Source organism: Anolis sagrei, chromosome X (assembly GCF_037176765.1).
Source record: "Anolis sagrei isolate rAnoSag1 chromosome X, rAnoSag1.mat, whole genome shotgun sequence".
Classification (NCBI taxonomy): domain Eukaryota; kingdom Metazoa; phylum Chordata; class Lepidosauria; order Squamata; family Dactyloidae; genus Anolis; species Anolis sagrei.
The window spans coordinates 49486088-49492239 of record NC_090034.1 but is presented as its reverse complement, the minus strand read 5'-3'; positions in this window follow the sequence as shown (position 1 = coordinate 49492239).

The following is a 6152-nucleotide window of genomic DNA, read 5'->3' as shown; positions in this document are numbered from 1 at the left end:
AGCGAATGGGCCTCTCTCTCTCTCTCTCTTTTTTTTGTGAATGGGCCATGCTTCTTCTTAAAGGGAGGGAGAAAAAGAAAAAGCAGGCAGATCGATTGATCTATCTGTTTATCTAAAGATCTATCTATTTCTCTATTTTTCTCTTCGATGAAAAATAGTCTTGGAAAAGGCCAGGCAAATGGAGGCAGGCATCTATCTATCTATCTATCTATCTATCTATCCATTCATCCATCTATCTATCCCTCTATCCAGCCCTCTATGCATCCACCTGTATCTATCTATCTATCTATCTATCTATCTCAATTTACCTTCCTCCATTTGCAAATATTACATTATTTATTATTATTTTCTGTATTATATATATATTGTGTTGTGTTATATATTATTAATTACTTATTTTATTTTGTTGTTCATTCGTTCAGTCGTGACTTCCTGGACCAGCCCACGCCAGAGCTCCCTGTCGGCCGTCACCACCCCCAGCTCCTTCAAGATCAAGCCAGTCACTTCAAGGATGCCATCCATCCATCTTGCCCCTGGTCGGCTAATAATATTATAATACACATCTATGTTGTTGTTGTTCATTCATTCAGTCGTTTCTGACGCTTCATGACCTCCTGGGCCAGCCCACGCCAGAGCTCCCTGTCAGCCGTCACCACCCCCAGCTCCTTCAAGATCTAGCCGGTCACTTCAAGGATGCCATCCATCCATCTTGCCCCTGGTCGGTTAATAATATTATAATACACATCTATGTTGTTGTTGTTCATTTGTTCAGTCGTTTCTGACGCTTCGCGACCTCATGGGCCAGCCCACGCCAGAGCTCCCTGTCGGCCGTCACCACCCCCAGCTCCTTCAAGATCTAGCCGGTCACTTCAAGGATGCCATCCATCCATCTTGCCCCTGGTCTGGTAATAATATTATAATATACATATATGTTGATCCACACAGAGACACTCGCTGGAACACCTCAACAAGCGAGAGTCTAAAAGTGGCAGGCTCAAACCCAGAACCTCAACCCATGGCTGAGACCGGATGAGAGACTCCCTCCTGGGCACACAGAAGACTGGCCTACTTGGAAGGCGCTGAACAGACTGCACTCTGGCACCACGAGATGCAGAGCCAAGCTTAAGAAATGGGGCCACAAAGTGGAATCCACAACATGCAAGTCAGCCATCACCACCCCCAGCTCCTTCAAGATCAAGCCGGTCACTTCAAGGATGCCATCCATCCATCTTGCCCTTGCTCGGCTAATAATATTATAACACACATCTATGTTGTTGTTCATTTGTTCAGTCGTGACCTCCTGGGCCAGCCCACGCCAGAGCTCCCTGTCAGCCATCACCACCCCCAGCTCCTTCAAAATCAAGCTGGTCACTTCAAGGATGCCATCCATCCATCTTGCCCCTGGTCGGGTAATAATATTATAACACACATATATGTTGATCTACAGAGACACTCGCTGGAACACCTCAGCAAGCAAGAGTCCAAATGTAGCAGGCTCAAACTGAGGACCTCAATCCATGGCTGATACCAAATGAGAGACTCCCCCCTGGGCACACAGAAAACTGGGCGACTTGGAAGGCGCTGAACAGACTGCGCTCTGGCACCACGAGATGCAGAGCCAACCTTCAGAAATGGGGCTACAAAGTGGAATCTGCAACATGCGAGTGTGGAGAGGAGCAAACCACTGACCACCTGCTGCAATGCAACCTGAGCCCTGCCACATGCACAATGGAGGACCTTCTTGCGGCAACAGCAGAGGCACTCCAAGTGGCCAGATGCTGGTCAAAGGACATTTAATCAACTACCAAGCTTGCAAACTTTGTGTTTTGTTTGTTGGTTTGTTAAAAATGCAATGCAACTGTTTGGTCTGCCCCTGACACGATAAATAAATATGTTGTTGTTCATTCATTCAGTCGTTTCCGACGCTTCGCAACCTCATGGACCAGCCCACGCCAGAGCTCCTTGTCGGCCATCACCACCCCCAGCTCCTTCAAGATCAAGCCAGTCACTTCAAGGATGCCATCCATCCATCTTGCCCCTGGTCGGCTAATAATATTATAACACATATATATGTTGTTGTTCATTCATTCAGTCGTTTCCGACTCTTCGTGACCTCATGGACCAGCCCATGCCAGACCTCCCTGTCGGCCGACACCACCCCGAGCTCCTTCAAGGTCAAGCCAGTCATATTATTTTATATAATATACGAGCCGTCCCCTGCCTCTCTCTCAACCTCATGTTTCAATGTTTTTTAACTGACTTATATTTAATTATTATTATTATACTAGCCGTCTCCTGCCACGCGTTGCTGTGGCCCACATGGGGGTTCTGTGTGGGAGGTTCAATTCCACCGTTGGTGGGGTTCAGAATGCTCTGTGATTGTAGGTGAACTATAAATCCCAGCAACTACAACTCCCAAATGTCAAGATTCTATTTTACCCAAACTCCACCAGTGTTCACATTTGGGCATATTGTATTCGTGTAGAGTTTGGTCCAGATCCATCATTGTTTGAGTCCACGGTGATCTCTGGATGTAAGTAAACTACAACTCCAAAACCAAAGGACACTGCCCACCAAACTCTTCCAGTATTTTCTGTTGGTCATGGGAGTCCTGTGTGCTGAGTTTGGTTCAATTCCATCATTGGTGGGGTTCAGAATGCTCTTTGATTGTAGGTGAACTATAAATCCCAGCAACTACAACTCCCAAATGGCAAAATCAATTTTTTGAGTGGAGGACATACATTGGGTTGTGAGGTGCCTTGTGTCCAAATTTGGTGTCAATTCATCCAGCGGTTTTTGAGTTCTGTTAATCCCACAAACGAACATTATATTTTTATTTATATAGATATTGTATTATATATTATTTTATTTATTTCTTATTTTATTTTGTTGTTCATTCGTTCAGTTGTTTCCGACTCTTTGTGACCTCATGGACCAGCCCACGCCAGAGCTCCCTGTCGTTCGTCACCACCCCCAGCTCCTCCAAGGTCAAGCCGGCCACTTCGAGGGCCATCCATCCATCTTGCCCTTGGTTGGCTAATAATATTATAACTCACATATATGTTGTTGTTCATTCGTTCAGTCGTTTCCAACTCTTCGTGACCTCCTGGACCAGCCCATGCCAGAGCTCCCTGTCGGCCATCACCACCCTCAGCTCCTTCAGGGTCAAGCCAGTCATATTATTTTATATAATATATATATTATTATATTTATTTATTTAAAACATGTATATTCTGCCCTTCTCACCCCGAAAGGGACTCAGGGTGGAGCACAGCATATATATGCCAGGACACAAATTCTTTTATACATACATAAACATTAAAAACATTTATCAAAATATTAAAATGCACCATTTAAAACTGTCCTAGTCATCCACATTAAATCGAATTGGCCTGGTAATCTTTCCTGTTGTTGTTCATTTGTTCAGTCATCTCCGACTCTTCGTGACCTCATGGACCAGCTCCCTGTCAGCCATCACCACCCCCAGCTCCTTCAAGTTCAGTCCAGTCACTTCAAGGATGCCATCCATCCATCTTGCCCTTGGTTGGCCCCTCTTCCTTTTGCCTTCCACTTTCCCCAGCATAATTGTCTTCTCTAGGCTTTCCTGTCTCCTCATGATGTGGTCAAAGTACTTCAACTTTGTCTCTAGTATCTTTCCCTCCAGTGAGCAGCCGGGCTTTATTTCCTGGAGGATGGACTGGTTGGATCTTCTCGCAGTCCAAGGCACTCTCAGCACTTTCCTCCAACACCACAGCTCAAAAGCATCGATCTTCCTTCTCTCAGCCTTCCCTAAGGTCCAGCTCTCACATCCGTAGGTTACTACAGGGAATACCATGGCTTTGACTAGGCGGATCTTCGTTGCCAGTCTGATGTCTCTACTCTTCACTATTTTATCGAGATTGGCCCTTGCTCTCCTCCCAAGAAGTAAGCGTCTCCTGATTTCCTGGTTGCAGTCCTCATCTACAGTCATCTTTGCACCTAGAAATACAAAGTCTGTCACTGCCTTCATGTTTTCTCCCTCTATTTGCCAGTTATCAATCAGTCTGGTTGCCATAATTTTGGTTTTTTATGTTTAGATGCAACCCATCTTTTGCGCTTTCTACTTTGGCTTGGTTATCAGGCTCCTCAGCTCCTCCTTGCTTTCGGCCATCAACGTGATGTCATCTGCATATCTGAGGTTGTTAATGTTTCTTCCAGCAATTTTAACTCCAGCCTTGCATTTGTCAAGCCCCACACATCGCTTGATGTGTTCTGCATAAAAGTTGAATAGGTCGGGTGAGAGTGTGCAGCCTTGCCGGACGCCTTTCCCAATCTTGAACCAGTCTGTTGTTCCGTGGTCAGTTCTGACTGTTGCGACTTGGTCCTTATACAGATTCCTCAGGAGAGAGACAAGGTGACTCGGTATGCCCAGACCACCAAGAACTTGCCACAATTTATTATGATCCACAAAGTCAAAGGCTTTAGAATAGTCAATAAAACAGAAATCGATGTTTTTCTGAAACTCCCTGCCTTTCTCCATTATCCAGTGGATATTGGCAATTTGGTCTCTTGTTCCTCTGCCTTTTCTAAACCCAGCTTGTCCATCTGGCAACTCTCGCTCCATGTCTTGCTGGAGTCTTCCTTGCAGGATCTTGAGCATTTCCTTACTGGCATGAGAAATAAGGGCCACTGTACAAAAGTTTGAGCAGTCTTTAGCATTTCCCTTTTTTGGTAGGGGGATTGGGCAAAAGGGAGACAAGTCAACTCAATGGGAAATAGCCTTGGATTTTTTATTATTATTTTTGTCGTGTCAGGAGCGATTTGAGAAACTGCAAGTCACTTCTGGTGTGAGAGAATTGGCCGTCTGCAAGGATGTTGCCCAGGGGATGCTCGGATGTTTTGATGTTTTATCATCCTTGCGGGAGGCTTCTCTCATGTCCCTGCATGAAGAGCTGGAGCTGACAAAGGGAGCTCATCCTCACCCTGGATTCAAACCTGTAACCTGTTGGTCTTCAGTCCTGCTGGCACAAGGGTCTAACCCACTGCGCCACCAGGGGCTCCTTATAGCCTTCGATAAGGCAAAGCCAATGGAGTGGGGAGGCCAATTTATATAGAAAGATAGATCTGTAGAGAGAGAAAGGATATTATATTCCAGATACGGTAAAGGTTTTGCCCTGACATTAAGTCCAGTCATGTCCGACTCTGGGGTGTGGTGCTCATCTCCATTTCTAAGCCAAAGAGTCAGCGTTGTCCATAGACACCTCCAAGGTCATGACTGCATGGAGCTCCCTTACCTTCCGCCGGAGCGGTACCTATTGATCTACTCACATTTGCATGTTTTCAAACTGCTAGGTTGGCAGAAGCTGGGGCTGACAGCGGAAGCTCATGCTGCTCCCCAGATTTGAAGTTGCAACCTTTTGGTCAACAAGCTCAGCAGCTCAGCGCTTTAACTCACTGTGCCACCAGGGGGCTCCTCTCCCTCTCTCTCTATATATAATTAGATTAGATTAGATTATACAGAAAATGGCATTGGGCAAAAGGGAGATAAATTGACTCAATGGGAAATAGCTTTGGATAAGGCAAAACCATTGGGGGGGGGGGGGAGGCCAATTTATATAGGTAGATAGATAGATCTAGAGAGAAAGGATATTATATTCTATTACATGGGAAATACCCTTGGAGAAGGCCAGGCAAATCGAAGGAACAGGCTCTCTGTCTATATATATATATACACACACACATATATACATACACACTTATATACATACATGCACACACACATACATATATTTCTAAGCTACTCAGCAGCAGAGTAGCAAAGTGCAAGGGCAGATGTCTTCACCGTGTCTGGTTGCGATCCCCAGGTTGGGGATTTATTTAGATAAATAGATATCTATACAGAGGATATTCCGACAAGTTTCTGGTCCCAATTCAAAGTGCAGGCTATCGCCTACAAAGCCCTATATGCTTCAGGTCCAACTTATCTTTGTGACCGCATCTCCTATGAACCAGCATGGGCTCTGAGATCTGGTGGGGAAGCCCTACTCTCAGTCCCATCACTATCTCAAGCACGGTTGGTGGGAACGAGGGAGAGGACCTGCTTGGAAGGAATACCCTCCCATCTCTAGAATACTCTCCCCGGAGAAATTAGGTTAGCACCCACCTCCAAACCT